This window comes from Erythrolamprus reginae, chromosome 2, assembly GCF_031021105.1.
Source record: "Erythrolamprus reginae isolate rEryReg1 chromosome 2, rEryReg1.hap1, whole genome shotgun sequence".
Taxonomy (NCBI): Eukaryota; Metazoa; Chordata; class Lepidosauria; order Squamata; family Dipsadidae; genus Erythrolamprus; species Erythrolamprus reginae.
Window position 1 is genome coordinate 334,812,718 of NC_091951.1, and position 24,849 is coordinate 334,837,566.

The 24,849-nt window shown below is 41.7% G+C and overlaps 1 protein-coding gene across 5 annotated transcripts in view; it reads left to right on the forward strand.

The window, feature by feature from the left end:
* The window catches only part of PDZD2 (PDZ domain containing 2), a 458,739-nt gene that overhangs the window by 245,747 nt on the left and 188,143 nt on the right, over nt 1-24,849 (forward strand). The window contains exon 1 of one of the 5 annotated variants that reach the window (XM_070743497.1): nt 17,287-17,422. The exons of the other annotated variants lie outside the window; for them this stretch is intronic. The gene's annotated coding sequence lies outside the window, so the exon portion shown is untranslated. Of the gene's footprint in view, nt 1-17,286; nt 17,423-24,849 lie in introns of those variants that run through there. 5 annotated transcript variants of the gene reach the window in all.

Genomic DNA, 24,849 nt, shown 5'->3' on the forward strand with positions numbered 1-24,849 from the left:
TTCTTTGTTTCAAAGGAAGCGATTGCCTTACGTCAGAGGTCTTCAAACTTGACAAATTTAAGACTTGTGGACTTCAACTCCCAGCTGGCTGGAGAATTCTGGGAGATGAAGCCCACAAGTCTTAAAGTTGCAAAGTTTGAGGACCCCTGCCTTACGTAATCTGGGATTCAAAAGAACTGCAGCTTCTCTGTTACAACCCCTAGTTTATGGAATGAGGTCCCTCCTGAATCTGCACCGAAGAAGATATTTTTAAGTTTGTTTGACCTGATTGTGGTATCTTGTTTATAGACAAAACTAGCCTGCTGTCAAGAAAGATGCTTCCTTTTACGTCAAGGTAAGATTTGTCCTAGAAAACATGGATTTGTAGGAAAGGGAGTTGCTGGGAGCAGCAGGAGAGAACACCGTGGAAGTTAAAATAAATGAGAAGCCTCCACAATTCGTGGTATTTTTGTGCCATTCAAAATGCTTGCTGTGCGCTGGTTTGGGTGCTACGTTAGGCTGATACATTAAGGAAAGAGGGTTTAAGCACTCAGTGGCATCCATAAAGGACTAATACACTGAATATTCCAAGATATAGTGGGAAAAAGTGTTTGTTTTTTTTAAAAAAAACAACACTTCACAAAAGCCCAGATCAATGTGTTGGAAATGCAGACTAAAGGGATCTTAATTTACGTTGCATCAAAACACAGAAGCAGGTTAAACTGTATTGCAAGATGGTAATTACTTTTAGAAAGAAAGAAAATCACTGGGTACTGTATTCGACTTAACCTCTGTGGTAACAAACAGAGTAAAGAAATTCTCACACTCAAGGAGGAAATAAGATATTTAGGTGCTGCTGCCTGATGGTGGAAAAAGTTATGTTGCTCTCGAGTTATTTTATTTTATTTTATTTTATTTTTTCATTCATTCATTCATTCATTCATTCATTCATTCATTCATTCATTCATTCATTCATTCATTCATTGGATTTGTATGCCGCCCCTTTCCGTAGACTCGGGGCGGCTCACAACATAATAAAACAATTCATAGCAAATCTAATAATTTACAATTTAAAATTTAAAGTAGTTAAGAAAACCCCGTTTTTAAGCAGACATACCTACAAACATACCATACATAAATTATATAGGCCCGGGGGAGATATCTCAATTCCCCCATGCCTGACGACAAAGGTGGGTTTTGAGGAGTTTATGAAAGGCAAGGAGGGTAGGGGCAGTTCTAATCTCTGGGGGGAGTTGGTTCCAGAGGGTCGGGGCCGCCATAGAGAAGGCTCTTCCTCTGGGGCCCGCCAACTGACATTGTTTAGTTGACGGGACCCGGAGAAGGCCGATTCTGTGGGACCTAATCGGTTGCTGGGATTCGTGCAGCAGAAGGCGGTCTCGGAGATATTCTGATCCGATGCCATGAAGGGCTTTATTTAATTATTTATCATTTATTTATTAATTGGATTTGTATTCCGCCCCACTCCGAGGGCTCAGGGCAGCTCACAACGTATCAAAACAATAAACTGCCGCACGAATCCCAGCGACCGATTTCAATGCCAGGGATGGCAAACCATTTTTGGTGTGCATGCCAAAGGAGGTATGTGCGTCTTAGCACCAACACACATGCCCACACTCATTCCCTCCCCCAGTGTATGCGCACCCCCCTGGTTGCCCTTGTGCATGGGTACAATCCCCCCTGTCCCCGCGCATACACACAGACCTCAACTGAAACCAAGGATGATGAAAAAACAGCCAAACGGGCAAACCAAAAGTTCAGAAAAACGGATTTCTGGTTTGTTCGTTGTGCTGTTTTTTGCACTCCGGAGACTTCAGGGAAGCTTCCTGAAGCCCTGGAGTGTGAAAAACAGCACAACGGGCAAACCAGAAGTTGGTTTTCCAAACTTCTGGTTTGCCTATTGGTCTGTATTTTGCATTCCGGGGCTTCTACTACTGAAAGAGTAGTAGAACCTTGGAACAAACTTCCAGCAGACGTGGTAGATAAATCCACAGTAACTGAATTTAAACATGCCTGGGATAAACATATATCCATCCTAAGATAAAATACAGAAAATAGTATAAGGGCAGACTAGATGGACCATGAGGTCTTTTTCTGCCGTCAGACTTCTATGTTTCTATGTTTCAGGGAAGCCTCCCAGAAGCCTCTGGAGGGCAAAACGGCCTTCCCCAAGGCCAAAAATCAGCATGCGCATGTGCATTGGTGCTGACATAGGGCAATGCCTCCCGTGCCCTCCGATAAGACTCCGCGTGCCCCCTTTGGTACGTGTGCCATACGTTCGCCATCACAGATCTATGCCTTACCAGGAAAGCTGGTCCTGTCTGATGAATTAGAACGGCTACACTGCACATCTGTTTCTAACCTTCCTACCGAAATCATTTATTCATTGCATTCAGATGTAAACTAGGTCATTTTTTTTAAAAGCCAGACTGGCTGGTTTGCTTATAATTCAGAGTCAAACTGGGTGGATTAGCTTTGAATCACTTCGTAGCAAACAAACTACACTCTCACTCATTGTGATGTGGAAGCCTGCTCACTGAGATACGTAGGTCTGACTCATCCACAAACCGAAGTGCGGTCTAATCCTTTTCCACTATTTATTTATTTATTTATTTAAAGCATTTACATAGCTTGCCCATCTTTCAGCCGATTCTGGGCAGCTCCCTATCAAAGGTTAGAAAACATAGGCCATCATTTAAAAAAGTATAAAATGAAACCAGGTAAAACACGAATCATCAGAAATGACAAAAACGTCATGCCATTCACTGCTAATGTGTTATCATCTAATCACCTCCCAATATTGGTGTGTGTGTGTGTGTGTGGGAACTAGGTCTTTAAAGCCTTAGGCTAAAAGAGATGGCTGAAACTCCAGGGGCAAGATAGTCCATAGGGCAGGGGCTACCACGGAAAAGACCAGCTTCCTAGCTCCCCTTTGATCACAACTATAACTCTCTACAACTCTCCTATAACTCCTATACCTTTCTTCTATTCCTATATCTATTCTTCTATTCTTTCATTGATATGTTCTATTACTATACCTTCTTTTCTATTATTTCTTAGGTAGATTTTACTATCAGTATCTCCTCTATAACCCTCATCATGTCTTTTACTATGTGTATATAGATATATACCCACTAAAACCCTCATTGTGTATTGGACAAAATAAATAAATAAATAAAAAATAAGAGCGTGTCCTCCCTATCTGATGTGGTGGGACAGGTAGATGTCCTTAAGGAAATACAGTGATACCTCGTCATACAAACTTTTCGAGATACAACCCCGGGGTTTAAGATTTTTTTGCCTCTTCTTACAAACTATTTTCACTTTACAAACCCACTGCCGCCACTGGGATGCCCTGCCTCCGGACTTCCATTGTCAGCGAAGCACCCGTTTTTGTGCTGCTGGGATTCCCCTGAGGCTCCCCTCCATGGGAAATCCCAACTCCGGACTTCCGTGTTTTTGTCATGCTGCAGGGGAATCCCAGCAGGGAAATCCCAGCAGCGCAAAAACGGGCACTTCGCTGGCAACGGAAGTCTAGAGGTGGGGTTTCCCAGCGAAGGGAGCCTCAGCATCGCAAAAACACAGAGGTCTGTAGATGGGGCTTTGAGGACTTTTATGTTTTTGCGATGCTGCGATTTCACTGATGCTCCCTTCGCTGGGAAACCCCACCTCCAGACTTCTGTTGCCAGCGAAGCGCCCGTTTTTGCGATGCTGGGATTCCCCTGCTGGGATTCCCCTGCAGCATCACAAAAATGCAGAAGTCTGGAGGTGGGGTTTCCCATGGAGGGGAGCCTCAGGAGAATCCCAGCAGTGCGAAAACGGGCGCTTCGGCTGGCAAAAGGGGTGATTTTGGGCTTGCACACATTAATCGCTTTTCCATTGATTCCTATGGGAAACATTGTTTCGTCTTACAAACTTTTCACCTTAAGAACCTTGTCCCGGAACCAATTAAGTTTGTAAGACTGTACATGGCATTTTAGCTTTGCAAATTACTAAGTATATACCGTATTTGAAGAATTCAAGTGTAAGCTTTCAAGAGACCTGGACTGCCATCTGTCAGAAATAATGTAAGGCCGTGATGGCGAACCTATGGCTCACATCCCACTGGTGGCACATGGAGTCATATCAGACAGTACACAAGACTTTGCCCTGTGTCAGCTCCGGCAAACACACGTGCACTGGCCAGCTGATATTTGGCCTTGGGAAAGGCAGTTTTGCCCTTTGGACACTTCGGGGAAACTTCCCTGAAGCCCGGGAGGCAAAAAAATATATCACCCAATGGACAAACCTGATGTTTGGAAAAATGTACTTCCGGTTTGCCTTTGTGCTGTTTTTTGCACTCCGGAGAGTTCAGGGAAGTGCAAAACACAGCACAATGGGCAAACCGGAAGTGAATTTTTCTGAACTTCCGGTTTATCCATTGGGCAATATTTTTTGCATCCGGGGCTTCAGGGAGCGTCCGGAGGGCGAAATGACCTTTCCCAAGGCCGAAAATTAAAGAAGTCCATGGGGTCGCAATGGGTCAGACACGACTTCACAACTAACAACAACAAAGCCGTTATGTAAATATTTGCAGTCCCAGTTGGGAGCTCGAGAGCTAAGAATGTTAACTTAGTTAGAACGATAGAGTAGCAGATGCTTGGAACAAACTTTCAGCAGACGTGGTTGGTAAATTCACAGTAACTGAATTTAAACAAGCCTGGGATAAACACATATCCATCCTAAGATAAAATACAGGAAAATTCCAAGAGAAGAAGAAATAATAAATAAAATCAATGACTGTGCTGAAATGGACATGATGACAAGACAGTTAAAGGGACAAAAAGAATCCGACTATTATAAAATTTGGTATAAGTTCTATGAGTGGCTGGATAAAAGAATGCTACTGTAAATATGGTAACCTATATCAGATGGAACAAAATTCCGTGAACTTATGCAAATAGTAATTAGTGATAATTTTTACTCTTTTCTTCCTTTCATTATTTCTTTTTATTACCTTTTCTTAATATGATCTACAAGACTCGTATTTAAATTTCTTAGACTTCTGAAAAGTACGGAGCAGCTTGGGCTCCTTTTTTAATGTTGTGTGTTTTTGTATGTGTCTTTGTCCTGTCTTGGAATTAAAAATCAATTTAAAAAATTTAAAAAAAATACTCACCTACAAAAAGATATTGACAAAATTGAACGGGTCCAAAGACGGGCTACAAGAATGGTGGAAGGTCTTAAGCATAAAACGTATCAGGAAAGACTTAATGAACGCAATCTGTATAGTCTGGAGGACAGAAGGAAAAGGGGGGACATGATCGAAACATTTAAATATGTCAAAGGGTTAAATAAGGTCCAGGAGGGAAGTGTTTTTAATAGGAAAGTGAACACAAGAACAAGGGGACACAATCTGAAGTTAGTTGGGGGAAAGATTAGAAATAACATGAGAAAATATTTTACTGAAAGAGTAGTAGATGCTTGGAACAAACTTCCAGCAGACCTGGTTGGTAAATCCACAGTAACTGAATTTAAACATGCCTGGGATAAACATAGATCCATCCAAAGATAAAATACAGGAAATAGTATAAGGGCAGACTAGATGGACCATGAAGTCTTTTTCTGCCGTCAGTCTTCCATTATTTCTATGTATGAGTAAAAGACTCTGTGTTTTTAAATACTTAGTGGTTTTACTATTGAGAGAAATCAGGAGGGCGGAAAGAAAGTTTAAAATAGAAATATTGTGCAGGAAACTCTGGGAAAGGTTTTCTTTGGTTTTCTGCCTTCTTGTTTACATTCTTCCCCATTATATAGAAAAGGGACGAACTTCTATTTCTGTAGAAAAAGCTCCAGAGTATAAACATGCCTGTAATGCAATTAAGGAGCAATGATTAAGAAGTGGTTGTTATTAAGCATGTAATACCGCTGACCTTTCTGCTTCTGCGTCCTTGTCATCATTTGCAAGAATTAGCCTTTGCAGCTTTATAAATTATGGAGTTGGAGGGCAAAGAAGAAGGAAAAAATGCTGACAGAGAGAAGAGGGGAGACAAACCAGCTGATGAGACGGTTTTTCATTGTAAGTGATAGAGACGGGTAGTCTTCAACTTACAACCACAATCGAGCCTGAAATGTCTGTCACTAAGTGAAACATTTGTTAAGTGAATTTTGCCTCATTTTATACAGTTGTTAGGTGAATTGATGCAGTTGTTAAATTAGTATCCTGGTTGTTAAGTATTTATTTATCCATCCGTCCATCCATCTAATCCATCCATCCATCCATCCATCCATCCATCCATCCATCCATCCATCCAGTTAGTTAATTAGTTAGTTAGTTAGTCCAATACAAATTGAATGTTACAGAGAATAAAAACATGTAGTGATTTGATTTGATTTGAATTGATTTGTATTCCGCCCCTCTCCGTAAACTTGGGGCGGCTCACAACAACAATAAAACAATTCAAGACAAATCTAATAATTTAAAAACATTTTAAAAAACCCGTTATTAAAGCAGACAGACGCACAAACAAACAAACATACCATTCATTCATTCATTCATTCATTCATTCATTCATTCATTCATTCATCCATCCATCCATCCATCCATCCATCCATCCATCCATCCATCCATCCAGTTAGTTAGTTAGTTAGTCCAATACAAATTGAAAGTTACAGAGAATAAAAACGTAGTGATTTGATTTGATTTGTATGCCGCCCCTCTCCGTAAACTCGGGGCGGCTCACAACAACAATAAAACAATTCAAGACAAATCTAATAATTTAAAAACATTAAAAAAACCCCCGTTATTAAAGCAGACATACACACAAACATACCATGCATAAATTGTATAGGCCCGGGGGAGATGTCTCAATTCCCCCATGCCTGACGGCAGAGGTTGGTTTTAAGGAGTTTACGAAAGGCAAGGAGGGTGGGGGCAGTTCTAATCTCAGGGGGGAGCTGGTTCCAGAGGGTCGGGGCCGCCACAGAGAAGACTCCTCCCCTGGGACCCGCCAAATGACATTGTTTAGTCGACCGTACCCAGAGAAGGCCAACTCTGTGGGACCTTATCGGTCGCTGGGATTCGTGCGGCAGAAGGCGGTCCCGGAGATATTCTGATCCGATGCCATGAAGGGCTTTGTAGGTCTTTATAAGTCTGTCAGGAGAAGGGCAGCTTATAAATTTGAATGAATGAATGAATGAATGAATGAATCTGGCTTCTCTATTGTCTTTCTTTGTCACAGAATCCCAGGACTCAGCAAAGGTCATAAATATGAACCGGTTGCTAAACATCCGAATTTTTGTCACATCGCCATGGGGATGCTGCAAAAATTGTAATTGCGACAATTGGTCAGAAGTCACATTTTCCCTTGCCCTTGTAACTGACTGGTCTCTAAATGAACTGTTGTAAAACCTGTAGGTCGAGGAATACCCCCCCCCCCAAAGCTGCAAAGAAGATAGCGATATTTTTTCCCCATGGGTTTATGGAATTCACTTCCAGAAGAGGTCATGACAGCTGTCAGCCTGGATAGCTTCACAGCAGGATTAGACAGATTCATGGATGCCAAGTGTATCGGTGGTTATTGAAACGGATGTCCATGTGCTGCCTCTATGTTGGTTGAGGCAGGCAGGATTCCCTTGGGTACCATTTGTTGGGGGTCGAGGGAAAGGGAGGGTCTTGCCTTCTCTTTCTGCTCAAGATCCCCATGGACAATTGGTGGGCCACTGTGTGACACAGAATGCTGGACTCAATGGGCTTTGGCCTGATTCAGCATGGCTCTTATGTTCTTATGCATAAATAAAAAAGAAGAAGATAGCGGTGCCCACGAACAGGCGCCAATGGATCTGGCTCCATGACATCATCATGATGTCACTTGTGTTTGGGCCTGGGCCAGCCGTTGCTCCCACAGATGGGAGAGACGCGGCACAAAGTGAGTGCGAAAGCCTGGCTGACAGCCAGGAAAATGTGGCAGCCAGCCAGGAAGACGTGGCAGCCAGCCAGGAGAATGAGGCCACTGGTTCGCAGGATTCAGCAGACAGCCCAGGGGATTTGGCATGCAGTCCCTCAGACAGTCTTTCGTCCTTGGGTTCTTCTGCAGATCAATATATTGATCTGCTTGGCAAAGAGCTATGCAAAGGAGGGATCGATTGAAGGAATATTACAAGTCATCAGAGTAGCACCTGGGCTGGGTGTGGTTCTTATACTGAGGGCTGGGTGTGGTTCCCTTAATGAGGGCTAAAGGTATAAAAGGGAACAAAGGCACAAGGCAAACTGTGGCTGTTTATCTGTGTTATTTTGTGGTTCCTGCTCTGAAGTTTCTGTTCCGTGCCTTTGGAGTTTTCAACCCAGCTTTTTCAGACACGTGGGAGGTGAAACCTTTGGGACTTGCTGTTTGCTCCAAAGATTCAAAAGGACTCCTGAAACGTCTTTGCTCATTCCAGGTTGTCTTTGTTTGGTTTTTCCTGTGTTTTTGTATGCGGCTGAAGTAAGCCTTGCACTATCATTGTTTCTTGACACTAAGGACTGTTTTGAGTAACCCTTTTTTGTTTATTTAATACAAGTTTGCTGATTAGCAGAGCACGTGTGCGTTTTATTTCTTTTCCTTGGACTGTTACGCATTGCCTGAGCCCAGTCAGGCAGAACAGTCATCATGGGGTTGCTACTGGTTTGGGTGACTGGGTCCAAACTGGGAAGAACCCACCTTTGATGACTAAAGCAAAATTTGAAGAGAATGAAGATAGTTGATGGCCAATGTGGATGCATATGTCCTTATGTGCATATGTGCTTATTATTTTGCTTATTCCTGTTTCTGTGGACTGTTGCATCCACTTACTTTTTCACTGTCAGTAGTTGCTCTCTGCGCAGTGGTTCATTATCAAGACAAGCTTTGAACTTCTGGATTTCCATAAGGTGGAGCTCAAGATAGATGTAAACGAGGCAGACATTTCACTCATTTCATTACAGGATTGCAAAGCGAGCATCTAAGAAATATTTCCTGTTTACATTCTGATGGGAGAGAAGCTTTCTTATCTTCCTGAATATTCATCAACCAAGACTGTTCTGTGCAGTGAAGAATGTCAATGCAATGTTTTTCTGGCATCCCTGTCATTTTTCTTTTAGGGTTATCAGTCTCTGTTGCTGAACAATTCTGCTGTTGCTAGATTTAAATATCTGAAAAATGCTGTAGGCCAGTTGATTTTGAGCCTATTGCTAGAAACATTGGGTTTCTGTTTGACCAGCTGTGGCTGGATATAAAATGGCAGTTGACAGATCCCAGCATAAGGAATTGCTGTTTCCCTTGGAAAACTTGAAATTGACGCTTTGGGAAATCATGTTAAGGGTATCAACTAGGCATGTCCAACCTGTGGCCCACATCATAATCATAGAAACATAGAAGACTGACGGCAGAAAAAGACCTCATGGTCCATCTAGTCTGCCCTTATACTATTTCCTGTATTTTATATTACAATGGATATATGTTTATCCCAGGTATGTTTAAATTCAGTTACTGTGGGTTTACCAATCACGTCTGCTGGAAGTTTGTTTCAAGGATCTACTACTCTTTCAGTGAAATAATATTTTCTCACGTTGCTTTTGATCTTTCCCCCAACTAACTTCAGATTGTGTCCCCTTGTTCTTGTGTTCACTTTCCTATTAAAAACACTTCCCTCCTGGACCTTATTTAACGCTTTAACATATTTAAATGTTTTGATCATGTCCCCCCTTTTCCTTCTGTCCTCCAGACTATACAGGTTGAGTTCATTAAGTCTTTCCTGATACGTTTTATGCTTAAGACCTTCCACCATTCTTGTAGCCCGTCTTTGGACCCGTTCAATTTTGTCAATATCTTTTTGTAGGTTGTAAATCTATGCATTTATGTGGGACTCTGGAAGCTATGATCACCCATGTAATGATGGAGTCAGTTTGAGGACCTGCTAAAATAAATCTGTGATGAATTAATATTATGCCCCAAATATAAAAATATTGCCTGGGTAGATGGTAGCACAGAAAGGATCTTGGCCAATCTTGGAAACTGAGCAGGGTTGATCCTGGTAAATATTTACCTAGGAGATCTCCAAGAAATACTGTGATTGTATTTGAGATAGGACTTGCCACAAAGAAAGCAATAATTAATCCCTTCACACTGTTGCCAAGAAAGTTTTATGAACCTCATGAAGTCACTGAGCTTGACTCAAAAGAATCTTCTTTAATATATAGCAAACCTATGGCACACATGCCATGGGTGGCACACAGAGCCATATCGGAAGGCACGTGAGGCATTGCCCTAGGTCAGCTCCAGCACTGGCTAATGAATTTTCGACCTTCGGAAAGAACATTTCGCCCTCCAGAGGCTTCAGGGAATCTTCCTAAAGGCCCGGAGTGCGAAAAACCGTCCAATGGGAAAATTGTAAGTTCAGAAAATGGACTTCCGTTTTGCCTGTTGTGTTGTTTTTTGCACTCCGGAGGCTTCAGGGAAGCTTCCTGAATCCTTAGTTCTAAGTTATTTCTCTCCTTGTTTAGTTTCCACCCATTGCTTCTTATTCTACCCTCAGGTGCTTTGGAGAATAGATTGACTCCTTTTTCTTTGTGGCAACCCCTGAGATACTGGAACATTGCTATCATGTCTCCCCTGGTCCTTCTTTTCATTAAACTAGACATGCCCAGTTCCTGCAACCGTTCTTCATATATTTTAGCCTCCAGTCCCCTAATTATCTTTGTTGCTCTTCTCTGCACTTTTTCTGGAGTCTCAACATCCTTTTTGCATCGTGGTGACCAAAACTAAATGCAGTATTCCAAGTGTGGCCTTACCAAGGCCTTATAAAGTGGTATTGCCACTTCACGTGATCTTGATTCTTTCCCTCTGTTGATGCAGCTTAGAACTGTGTTGGCTTTTTTTGACACCTGCTGCACACTGTTGGCTCATATTTAAATAGTTGTCCACTAGGACTCCCAAAATCCCTCTCACAATTACTCCCAATGAGCAATGTACCACATATACTGTACCTGTGTGTTTTGTTTTTATTGCCTAAATGTAGAACCTTACTTTTTTCACCATTGAATTTCATTTTGTTAGATGGCGCCCATTGTTCAAGTTTGTCAAGATACTGCTGTATTTTGCACCTATCTTCTGTGCTTATCTATCTTCTTCCTCTTCCTCTTCTTCTCTTCCTCCTTCTCCTTCATCCTCCTCCTCTTCCTCCTTCCTTTTTTAATTCCTCTTTTTCCTCTTAGAAAAAACAGTACAGTTGCCCCTTGAAAAAGCATCTCTGAGACAGTAATTCATATTCTGATCCAAACAAGACCCTTAATTGGAACCAGTAACTCTGTCACTAAGCAAAGCAGTCATTAAGTGAAACCCCACAAAATGGCAGTTTCAGCAGCCCTAATTGTAGCTCGTAAGTGTTCTGTCGAGCTCTCTGGTAGAATCCTCCTGAAAATTCACAGATACAAATTTCAGACACACACATGTTTGAAAATTCAAAACAATGTTCTTTATTCCGAAAATTCAAATGAACTAAGCCCTCTTTTTGTATAGCAAAGAGCACTGGTCTCCAACCAAACTGGTAATTTGTACAAGTCCCTTATCAGTTCTGTGATACTTAGCTTGCAGCTGTGAGGTAATTCACAGTCCTTCTTTCACAAAGTGAAACACCCTTTGCTCTGGTTTAGTTTCAAAGCGGGGAAAAATCAGCACACAAAGGTCAAAGTCAGCAAGGCGGGCACGAAACACAGATAATCCTCCACAATGGCCAAACCCACAGGCTGCTATTTATAGCAGCCTCACTAATTACCACAGCCCCACCCAACCACAGGTGGCCTCATTTTCTTTGATAATAATCTCTCAGTTGTTGCTGCCTATGCATCACTCTCCGCATGCGTGGCTGTATCATTAACTCTTGTTCTGAATCCAAGGAGGAGCTAGATAATTGATCTCCTTCTGAGCTGTCTGCCACACTCTCCTCCTCCCTGTCACTCATGTCTTCTTGGTCAGAGGAGCCTTCATCAGCAGATTCCACGGGAGCAAAACAGGCCTGCGGCATGTGGATGTCTCCCCCACATCCACAGTCCTTGAGGCAGGAGCTGTGCCAGGGCTAACCACAACAGTAAGTGAATCACCTGCGTTTGTAAGTGAGACATCACTTGTCTGTGACTTGCAACCTCCTGCTGGCTTGACTTTTGCTAGTTGGCTTATATGACTGCAAAATGATGTGACCTTCATTGAATCATGATCACCTGACTACAAGGATACTGCAATGGTCATAAGTGACATGGCTAATGATTAATAACTTTTCTCAGACCTGTAGTAACTTCAAATAGTCATGACATGAATGGGTGTGAAGGAAGCACTACCTGCATTTATTTTGGGCTTTCTGGTGATACTATCTGTTTTAGTGATAGATTGGCTCAGCCAATGCCATTTTTAAAAATGATTCCATGCTATCAAGTTGGTGTTGATAGTTAGCAACCATTGATAGATTTTCTGTGGGAAGATCAGTCCCCGACACTGTCCCTTAGGACTTCCAACAGTACATCCATCCATCCATCACTACTGGAACTAAGTCCATTCACCTTCCTGTAGCTTATCTTTTTCCTCTCTTTCCTTCCATTCTAGTGTATCAAAAATGGCAAACTCACTTAGCATTACAAAAATAGCAATAGCACTTAGACTTATATACCTCTTAGACTTACATATCGCAATATAAAAATACCAATAGTAATAGCAGTAGCACTTAGACTTATATACCTCTTAGACTTACATATCGCAATACAAAAATACCAATAGCAATAGCAATATCAAAAACACCACCCCAGGGCCTCTGTGAGCCAAAAATCAGCTGGCTGGCACACATATGCAAGTTGGAGCTGATCTAGGGCAACAGCTCACATGCCAGCAAATATGGCTCCGCGTGACACCCGTGGCACCTGAGCCATAGGTTTGCCATCACTATCCTATGAAGAACGGTTAAAGGATCTAGGGATGTTTAGTCTGCAAAGGAGAAGACTGAGAGGAGACTTGATAGCTGTCTACAAATATCTGAAGGACTTTCACAGCGCAGAAGGATCAACATTGTTCTCATTAGCACATGGAAGGACTAGAAACAATGGAACAAAACTGCAAGGGAGTAGATTTAGATTAGATATTGTTGTGGTTAGCTCTGGCCCAGCTCCTGCCCCAAGGACTGTGGATGTGGGGGAGACATCCACATGCCGCAGGTCTGTTTTGCCCCCGGTGGAATCTGATGATGAAGGCTCCTCTGACCAAGAAGACATGAGTGACAGGGAGGAGGAGAGTGTGGCAGACAGCTCAGAAGGAGATCAATTATCTAGCTCCTCCTTGGATTCATAACAAGAGTTAATGATACAGCCACGCATGCGGAGAGCGATGCATAGGCAACAACAACTGAGAGATTATTATCAAAGAAAATGAGGCCACCTGTGGTTGGGTGGGGCTGTGGTAATTAGTGAGGCTGCTATAAATAGCAGCCTGTGGGTTTGGCCATTGTGGAGGATTATCTGATCGTTGTGTTTCGTGACTGCTTTACTGACTTTGACTTTTTGGGTGCTGATTTTTCCCCACTTTGAAACTAAACCAGAGAAAAGTGTGTTTCACTTTGTGAAAGAAGAAGGACTGTGAATTGCCTCACAGCTGCAAGCTAAGTATCACAGAACTGATAAGGGACTTGTACAAAATACCAGTTTGTTTGGAGACGAGTGCTCTTTGCTATACCAAAAGAGGGCTTAGGTTAAGTGACTTTTCATTATAAAGAACATTGTTTTGAATTTTCAAACTTGTGTGTGTGTCTGAAATTTGTACCTGTGAATTTTTGGGAGGAGTCTACCAGAGAGCCCGACAGAACAGATATCGGAAAAAACTTTCTGACAGAAAGGATGATAAACCAGTGGAACAGTTTGCTACAGGAGGTGGTGGGCTCGCCTTCACTGGAGGTCTTCAAACAGAGACTGGACAGTCATCTTTCTGGGATGGTTTGATGAATCCTGCATTGAGCAGGGAGTTGGACCTGATGACCCTGGAGGTCCCTTCCAACTCTATGATTCTATGATTCTATGACTCACACTTATGACAGTTGCAGAATCCTGGGGTTGTGTGAATACCATTTCTGACCTTCTGACAAGTCCATGTTGAAGCCAGAGTCACAGAACAATGATGTCACTAACTTAACAACTGCAGGGATTCACTAAACAACTGTGTCAAGGAAGTTCGTAAAATGAGGCACAATTCATTCATTCACAGATGCATGTGGGGGAAGCGAAATTTCGCTTGAGAACGTGTGTGGCCGTGAGATTTCGGTGATTCTGTATGCGCGGAAGCAAAACAATCACCGAAAATCACTGGAATCTCATAGTTTCCTGTCCCGGGAACAGCCCGCCCCTGTCAACAACAGATACAAGCTTAATATTCACCGCTCCAAACTTGACTGTAAAAACTTCGTAAAGTTCTTAAGACCCATCTCTGCCGTCAGGCATGGGGGAACTGAGACATCTCCCCTGGGCCTATACAGTTTATACATGGCATGTTTGTGTGTATGCTTGCTTTTAATAATGGGGTTTTTAGTGTTTTTAAAATTATTAGATTTGTTCTTACATTGTCTTTGTTATTGTTGTGAGCCACCCCGAGTCTACGGAGAGGGGCGGCATACAAATCTAATAAATAATAATAATAATAATAATAATAATAATAATAATAATAATAATAATAATAATAAAAAATATGACTTTAGTAATCGAGTTGTCGAAGCGTGGAATTCACTACCGGACTCTGTAGTATCATCCCCAAACCCCCAACACTTTACCCTTAGACTATCCACGGTGGACCTCACCAAGTTCCTAAGAGGTCAGTAAGGGGCGTACATAAGTGCACCAGAGTGCCTACCGTCCCCTGTCCTATTGTCTCTCCCACATCTCATATATCTTCTCTTCTATACCTATATCTTTTTCTGCTATTCTCTCATAGTTATATTTCACTCCTTTATTTTCTCCTCTATTCTCCCTTTAATATATTCTACCTGATTATAACCTCTATAACTCTCATTGTGTATTATTGTGTATTGAACAAAACAAATAAATAAATAAAAATAAATAAAATAAACTGCATCCTTATGGGCCAGTAACCAGAGACCACCACAGCAGGCTTCTGCCATAATCTTTCAGTTTTTATTTTCAGATCTTGATAGTTTGTGGTCTTTTTTTAGCAACTCTAGAAGTAAACTGCGAGAACTTGAGATTGGAAATGTATTTTAATTTATTTGCTGCCAGAGCATACTGAGGAAGCTGCCCTGATCTTGCTGCAAGTGATTATGAACCCATGATTCATAAATTACATCGAGCTCTTAAAAGGTGTTTGCTGCTTTGCCAGAAATTTGGGAAGTGGTTTGGCTTCTCCTTGGACTTGGAATTCATCCCGAGAATTCCTCCAGGCCATCGGGGGCTAGACCTGGGGAGTTTAGATCCTTGTATCTTTTGTGTCAGTTCCAAAATAACATCAACAGCAACAACAACAATAACAACAGAGTTGGAAGGGACCTTGGAGGTTCTAGTCCAACCTCCTGCTTAGGAAGGAAATCCTACACTATTTCAGACAGATGGTTATCCAACATCTTAAAAACTTCCAGTGTTGGAGCATTCACAACTTCTGGAGGCAAGCTGTTCCACGGATTCATTGTTCTAACTGTCAGGAAATTTATCTTTAGTTCTAAGTTACTTCTCTCCTTGTTTAATTTCCCCCCATTACTTCTTGTTCTGCCTGGGTGCTTTGGAGAATAGGTTGAACCCCTTCTTTGTGACAACCCATGAGATATTGGAACACTGCTATCATGCCACTCCGAGTCTTCAGACAGGGGCGGCATACAAATCAAATCAATCAATCAATCAATCAATCAATCAATCAAATAAACAAACAAACAAACAAACAAACAAATAAATAAAAAAATAAAAAAATAAAAAAATAAAATAAAATAAAATAAAATAAATAAATAAAATGTCTCCCCAGTCCTTCTTTTCATTAACATAGAAACATAGAAACATAGAAGACTGAGGGCAGAAAAAGACCTCATGGTCCATCTAGTCTGCCCATATACTATTTCATACTATTAAACTAGACATACTTAGTTCCTGCAACTGTTCTTCATATGTTTTAGCCTCCAGTCTCCTAACCATCTTTGTTGCTCTTCTCTGCACTCTTTCTAGAGTCTCAACATCTTTTTTCCATCGTGGCGACCAAAACTGAATGCAGTATCCCAAGTGTGGCCTTGTCAAGGCCTTATAAAGTGGTATTAACACTTTGTGTTATCCTGATTCTAACCCTCTGTTAATGCAGCCAAGAACTGTGTTGGCTTTTTTGGCAGCTGCTGCACACGGCTGGCTCCTATTTAAATGGTTGTCCACTAGAACTCCAAGATCCCTCTCATAGTTACTACTGTTGAGCAATGAACCACATATACCGTACCTGTCTGTTTTGTTCGAGCCTTACTTTTTTCACCATTACATTTCATTTTGGTAGATAGCGCCCATTGTTCAAATTTGTCCAGATCCTAATATATTTTGCGCCTATCTTCTGGAGTGTTGGCTATTCCTGCTAGTTTGGTGTCATCTGCAATTTTCATAAGTTCCCCATCTATCCTCCCATGCAAGTCATTGATGAAGATGTTGAAGAATGCTGGACCTACAACAGAGTCTTGGGGTACTCCACTGCATACTTCCCTCCAAAGTCAAGGACCCCCGTCTCTTGACTTTGGGAAGAATGGATCTGCTAGAACATTTTATTCTGAAATGAATGTTTATTCTGGAGAAAATATGTAAAATTAAGCCAGTTCTCTTTTTAATGTGGAGGCGTGGTTCGGTTGGTTTCCATGACATGAAACAGGACCCGGCAATATGCAACCAGTCAAATAATTTCAGGTACAACTCTACTTTCCCCCACTTCATTGGGCATTAATATCTCCTTGCCTGGTGTCTAGACTAAATTGTCTACAGGTGTTTATTTTTCTGTGCCTTTCCTTGTACTTCTCAACTCTGTTTGCATTTCTGAAAAATGTCTGCTGCGCTCATGCCAAATAATAGTTGGAAACAAATGTCTCCTCTTGTAGCCCAGCCAAAGCAATAGATAATACTCTTTAAGGGCTCCATTTAGCTGGGAGCTTTTTGAAATGAAAATACACGGAGTGCATTGGGTGGGGCCCGCTTGTGCCCAAGGAGCTGAAGCAGATAGGTGGAGAATAGAGAGGCGGTATCAAACGTGGGACATGTTTGAAGCACGGTCCATCAGCAGGAAGTCTAAGGCAGGGCTGGGAGCTCTTTTGCGTTCTCTACAGAAAGCCATCGTGGGAAACAGCAGGTGGAACAGTAAGAAAAAAGGGAAGACAAATCCATTTGCTTCTCAAGCGGTTGGATTTCACACTACAGAAATTGCCCGAATAGAGTTTTTTGCAGGTAAAGGGGGAGGCGGGTTTTACACTCACGGTGCTAAGTTCCAGGTGTGTTACAACTTGTAAAAGGGTTCCCGTGACTTTTACGAAACATGTGCTCGAGACGGTTCCTTCTTAGAGTTTAATTTATAGATGGCTTGAAAAACTGCAATAGGAAGAGATTTCGTTTCTACCAAAGTTTAGATTGTAGTTGGCTTGTTTCTGCTGAAATAGGAGAGGCTGTGTATGGGACTGAGACTAGGCAGGGCGGAATTCCTTCTGAATTTTGTGTTCATGCTTTTTTCTTTTGTCAATTGTTGCATGTGAAAAATGTACTTTTTACTTTTGTAGTGCAGGAAAAAATGATGCAGGCATACGGTCCCCTAGAAAACATATAATTTTGTAGAGAGAGTTTTCTTTTTCCTCCAACAAGTTGCTTTCCAAATATATTGCAATTCCAAAGCACCTAGGGGGAAGCAGATAGAGAACGCTTGAAATAATAGTTTTTATTTGTGCCATGAACTGGAGACGGAGGGAAATGGCAACCGTCCTGTACATTACAGTAATTCAGAGGACACTAGCCCATTATTTGGTGGGATAAAAATACTTTGGGGTGGCCTGGGTTACAAATCAGAGGATGTGTGATTCATCCACTCGAAGAGCTTACTGTGGAAAATGGTGAGGCTGTGTAATTTAATTTGAAGTTGGGTAATGCGTGCACGATTGACTCACCTCCACTGCTCAACAAAACTACCTGCTGATGCTGTGCAGCAATCAAGTGATTGTGAAAATAAGACCTGCAAAAAAAAAAAAAAAGATGGTTGGTTTTCATGCATCAGGGACTTTGCTGGTGTACAATATACAGGTAGTCCTCGACTTACAACAGTTCATTTAGGGATGGCTCAAAGTTACAAAAGCTCTGAAAAAAGTGACCTAGGACTGTTTTTCACACTTAATTTTGATGTTGAGACTCTAAAAAGAGTGCAGAGAAGAGCAACAAAGATGATTAGGGGACTGGAGGCTAAAACATATGAAGAATAGTTGCAACAACTGGGCACGGCTAGTTTCATGAAAAGAAGGACCAGGGGAGACACGATAGCAATGTTCCAATAACTCAGGGGTTGCCACAAAGAAGGAGTCAATCTACAGGGCGTGTTCCAAAAGTAATGCAATTGTTTTTTTTAAAGTAATTTATTGAACAGATTTGCACAAACACTTAAAATTCTTCAAAGTACTGTCCTTGGGCCTCTACATATTTTTTCCAGTGACTCTGCCATGACCGGTATGCGCCCTGGAAGATGTTTTTGGGGAGCTCTCTCAAAGTCTTTGTCACGGCTGATTGGATCTCTTCTATGGACAAAAAAAGTGCTTTGCCACAACGCGCTACGAGTCCACGAGTTCTTAGCCAAACACCAGGTGCCACCCCCCCCCCAATAGTCCTGACGTCGCCCTAGCAGAATTTTTTTGTTTCCAGCCCTGAAAGGAACCCGTTTTTCATCCATAGAAGAGATGGTGTGGTTGTAAATGAATTGGCTGATTGATTTTACTGTATTGGGTTTTTAGTTTGTCATTTTAATTGATTAGATTTGTTGCTGTGTTGTTTATATTGTATGCTGTGAGCCGCCCGGAGTCTTCGGAGAAGGGCAGCATACAAATCTAATAAATAACAACAACAACAACAACAATAATCCGCACAAATCCCAGCGACCGATTAGGTCCCACAGAGTGGGCCTTCTCCGGGTCCCGTCAATGAAACAATGTCGGTTGGCGGGCCCCAGGGGAAGAGCCTTCTCTGTGGCGGCCCCGACTCTCTGGAACCAACTCCCCCCAGAGATTAGAACTGCCCCTACTCTCATTGCCTTTTGTAAGCTCCTTAAAACCCACCTTTATCGTCAGGCATGGGGGAACTGAGACATCTCCCCCGGGCATATACAATTTATGCATGGTATGTTTGTATGTATGTTTGCTTAGTAAATGGGGTTTTTAAATATTTTAAACTATAATTTAGATTTGTCATGAATTGTTGTATTCTGTTGTGAGCCGCCCCGAGTCTGCGGAGAGGGGCGGCATACAAATCTAAATAATAAATAAATAAGTAAGTAAATAAACAAACAAACAAACAAACAAACAAACAAACAAACATGTCACTTAACAATGTAAATTTTGGGTCCCCTAGGTGGTGGACTGCCTGTACGATGTTGTGTTAGTCGACCACATATTCAGTTCAAGCTGTTGAATGAAGAACTGTGTGTGTATATTCCTTTGTCATGCTCTATTTCTCTGACACGAATAATTATACCGAAAGGGGGGAGCGGAAATCACCGTGTAATAAATCTACCGGTGTCTGTGCTGGGTTTTGCAAGGGTGTTCTCATTTTTGCGAAGTTGCTGTCATGAGAGTGTTGACAGGAATGATGTTGCATGCTGTGTTACCAGTGTAACCTTTTCTCCTTCCCCCATTAAATTGTGGGCCGCTCAGCAGGGTAAGGCATGAGACACAGATATGGATTGTGGGCTTCGTTCTGTGCCCTAGTGAGATCGGTGGCACTGGAAGGCAAGGCACATATGTACACGTGCACAGAGCCTTCTGTAGCTTGCAAATAAGGAGCGATTCTGGCACAGCTGTTCTGATTGTGGGTTTAGTGGTCAGGAGTCTCTAAGATAACATTCTATGGGTGTCCTCTCCTCTCCTTCTCCCCTCTTTCCTTTGATTTCTTCTTTCCTTTCCTTTGATTTCTTCTTTCCTTTCTTCCTTCCTTTCCTTTCTTCTTTCTTTTTCTTTCCTTTGATTTCTTCTTTCCTTTCTTCTTTCCTTCTTTCTTTTTCTTTCCTTTGATTTCTTCTTTCCTTTGATTTCCTTTCTTCTTTCTTTTTCTTTCCTTTGATTTCTTCTTTCCTTTCCTTTGATTTCTTCCTTCCTTTCCTTTCTTCTTTCCTTTCTTCTTTCTTTTTCTTTCCTTTGATTTCTTCTTTCATTTCCTTTCTTCTTTCTTTTTCTTTCCTTTGATTTCTTCTTTCATTTCCTTTCTTCTTTCCTTTCCTTTCTTCTTTCTTTTTCTTTCCTTTGATTTCTTCTTTCCTTTCTTCTTTCCTTTCTTCTTTCCTTCTTTTTTTTCTTTCCTTTGATTTCTTCTTTCCTTTGATTTCCTTTCTTTCCTTTCCTTTCTTCTTTCTTTTTCTTTCCTTTGATTTCTTCTTTCCTTTCTTCTTTCTTTTTCTTTCCTTTGATTTCTTCTTTCCTTTCTTCTTTCCTTTTTTTTTCTTTCCTTTGATTTCTTCTTTCCTTTGATTTCCTTTCTTTCCTTTCCTTTCTTCTTTCTTTTTCTTTCCTTTGATTTCTTCTTTCCTTTCTTCTTTCTTTTTCTTTCCTTTGATTTCTTCTTTCCTTTCTTCTTTCCTTCTTTTTTTCTTTCCTTTGATTTCTTCTTTCCTTTGATTTCCTTTCTTTCCTTTCCTTTCTTCTTTCTTTTTCTTTCCTTTGATTTCTTCTTTCCTTTCTTCTTTCTTTTTCTTTCCTTTGATTTCTTCTTTCCTTTCTTCTTTCCTTTCTTCTTTCCTTCTTTTTTTTCTTTCCTTTGATTTCTTCTTTCCTTTGATTTCCTTTCTTTCCTTTCCTTTCTTCTTTCTTTTTCTTTCCTTTGATTTCTTCTTTCCTTTCTTCTTTCTTTTTCTTTCCTTTGATTTCTTCTTTCCTTTCTTCTTTCCTTCTTTTTTTCTTTCCTTTGATTTCTTCTTTCCTTTGATTTCCTTTCTTTCCTTTCCTTTCTTCTTTCTTTTTCTTTCCTTTGATTTCTTCTTTCCTTTCCTTTGATTTCTTCTTTCCTTTCCTTTGATTTCTTCTTTCCTTTCTTCTTTCCTTTCTTCTTTCTTTTTCTTTCCTTTCTTCTTTCCTTTCCTTTGATTTCTTCTTTCCTTTCCTTTCCTTTCTTCTTTCCTTTCCTTTGATTTCTTCTTTCCTTTCCTTTCTTTTCCTTTCCTTTCTTCTTTCCTTTCCTTTCCTTTTCTCTCCTTTCCTTTCTTTCTCCTTTCGTCTCTTTTCTTTCTCCTTTCCTCTCCTTTCTTTTCCTTTCTCCTTTCCTTTCCTTTTTTCTTTTCTTTTCTCCAGGAAAGGAAAGGTGCACTTGGGAGGGCAGATTTTTTTCTACAGGAGCCGGTTGGCTGTCCTTCAAGTATAAACAAAAAGCTGTGAAAACGTTGACCTCACACTCGGGGAAAGTTGCAAACAACCTCTCTTGTCTTTGTTTGGTTGAGTGGTTGAATTCCCAAGATCTCCTGGGGTCTGAGCTGTTATTCGACATACTTTTTCAAGGTGGAGCTGCCTTTTTAAAGGAGTAGGAGGGCCGAAGCAAGAGTAAAGCTCAACGCAGGAGAATAGGGGGAGGGACTAAGGCTACGGGAATGCCAATCACGTGAATGCCAATGGCCATATTGACCTGGACACGCCCAATCCCGTCTGACCTGGGAATGGCTTCTTACAGCAAGGGAGATTCTGATAACCGTGTTGAGGTGTTTTGGGGACTTTACGACATTGCATGAACATAAGTGTGGATACAATTCATAATGTTGACACCTCCTTCTTCTGCATTTAGTGCCCAGTCCTTCCCATCAATTGTCCTCTACCTGGTTTTCCCCTTCCCAGGCATCTTGGAATGAATGCAACTCTCACCTGTCGTCTGAAGAATATGACAGGCCTCTTTGTGATATCTTCTGATGTGCAGAAACACGTTTCTCATTTGGGATGGATATGTGAATGTAGCTCTGCTCTTCGATTGGTGCTTGGATGCAAATTTGATGTGCGAGAAAACCAAACTTCCCATCACGAGTGGAGCATTAGTCTTTCATTTGATTGTGATGCCTTCGGCTTTTGTTCAAAACAGGCATTTTGCATTTTCTGGTCTTTTTCATACTTTCCCCTTTGGAGAAGAAGGGGAGGTAACCCAGCTGGATAATTAATAATAATTTAATAATAATAATTTATTAGATATGTATGCCGCCCCTCTCCAAAGACTCGGGGCGGCTCACAACAACAATAAACAATGCAGTACAAATCCAATAATTAAAAGTGTAGCTAAAAACCCACTAATTTAAAAACAATCAATACTACCCAATCATAACCACACATAAATCTTACTAGCCAAAAAGGGGATACATCAATTACCCCATGCCTGGCAACATAGATAGGTCTTCAGAATCTTGCGGAAGGCGAGGAGGGTGGGGACAGTTCGAATCTCTGGAGGGAGTTGATTCCAGAGGGCCGGGGCTGCCACAGAGAAGGCTCTTCCCCTGGGTCCCATCAGAAGACATTGCTTAGTCGACGGGACCCTGAGAAGGCCAACTTTGTGGGACCTAATCGGCCGCTGCGATTCGTGCGGCAGAAGGTGATCCCGTAGGTATTCTGGTCCAATGCCAAATAGGGCTTTATAGGTCATTACCAACACTTTGAATTGTGTCTGGAAACTAATCGGCAACCAGTGCAGGCCGCGGAGTGTTGGTGTAACATGGGCATATCTGGGAAGGCCCACAATTGCTCTCGCGGCCTGGGAGGAAACAGGGCTGGAGAAGGCGGGGAGAAGCCTCCGTGAGGCCTCTCTAGGAATCTCCTGGGAGGAAACAGAGATGGAAAAGGCGTGGAGAAGCCTCCGTGGGGCCTCTCTAGGAATCTCCTGGGAGGAAACAGGGCTGGAGAAGGCAGGGAGAAGCCTCCGTGAGGCCTCTCTAGGACTCTCCTGGGAGGAAACAGAGAGGGAAAAGGCGTGGAGAAGCCTCCGTGGGGCCTCTCTAGCAATTTCCTGGGAGGAAACAGGGCCGGAAAAAGTGGGTAGAATCCTCCGTGAGGCCTCTCTAGAAATCTCCTGGGAGGAAACAGGGCCTCCACCCTCCCTGTGGTTTCCCCAATCGCACACATCATTTGCTTTTACATTGATTCCTATGGGGAAAATTGCTTCTTCTTACAAACGTTTCTACTTAAGAACCTGGTCACGGAACTAATTAAGTTCGTAAGTAGAGGTACCAGTGTATGTGCCTTGGAGGCCACCACACACCCCTCAAATATATTTGGGTCGTCATAATCTTTCCAATTGTGAAATGGATTTTAGCATTCATATGTTCTAACTTGTAAAAAAACAAAAACCTTTGGGAATAATCCCCTCAATGGATTTCATTCACTAGCAAAGCTCATAAAGGAATCCCCCCCCCCTCCTCCCAAAAACCCCTTCCTGCTCCCTATTCCTTTGCAGTTGATAAGTGGACCTATTTCACTTGGCATACTTTGGAGGTTGTCCATTAGCACATTAGGAGCTTGTGAAATTCCAATCTCTTTAATGTTGCATGTTAGTATTTAGCCATATCTAAAGGTAGTCAAGATGAATCTTTGGTCTTATTAAGTTAATTGTTGTGTGATAGCCCTGGCTAATTCAGCAATATAAATTTCTCTTTTCTCCTCTCCTCCCTCTTATTCTCAAATTTTGGTATGCAGGCTTCCAACAAGAATAAAAGAGGAAGTCTTGTGCAGGAATGCCTTTGAATAAACTCTGTGTATATATACTGCTCAAAAAATAATAATAATGGGAACACCTAGAAGTAAGGAAGAACTTCCTGACGGTCAGAGCGATCAACCATTGGAACAAGCTGCCTGCAGAGGTGGTGAACTCCCCAACTCTGGACACTTTCAAGAGGAGATTGGACTGCCATTTGGCTGGGGTGCTCTAGGATTCCTGCTCAGGCACCCCAGCCAAATGGCAGTCCAATCTCCTCTTGAAAGTGTCCAGAGTTGGGGAGTTCACAACCTCTGCAGGCAGCTTGTTCCAATGGTTGTGTTCTTTGAGTGTTCCCTTTATTTTTCTGAGCAGGGTATATTTCACTAGATCACCTGCTTAAGAAAAAAATATTGTAAATGAAACCTGCCCAAAGTCATTGTTGACTTGGGCAGCTTCTACATCAATGGTTCTCAACTTTTCTAATGCCGTGACCCCTTAGTACAGTTCCTCGTGTTGTGGTGACTCCCAACCATAAGTCTAGCACTGATTCTCCCAACAGAGCTTTAAGCTGATTGGCAGGAAGTTCAGAGGGACAGACCTACTGTAAACGCCTGATTGCTCGGATTATAAAAATATGTTCTAAGGCGCCAGAATAGACGCTTTAGTTCCTAACATCATGGAAAATTTATCTTTTACTATGGTCTTAGGCGACCCCTGTGAAACAGTCATTCGACCCCCAAAGGGGTCCCGACCCCCAGATTGAGAACCATTGTTCTACATCAAAACAAAACAACGAATCAATCAATCAGATGCTCTTTGGGGGACAATTTATCTATGAATAAAATGGAACAGTTGTCTGTCTGTCTGTCCGTCAATCCGTCCATTTCTCTTTATTTATTTATTTTTATTTTATTTATTCATTTGTCCAATACACAAATACATTGGAAGAAAAATAGACATGTAGTAATATATATAAG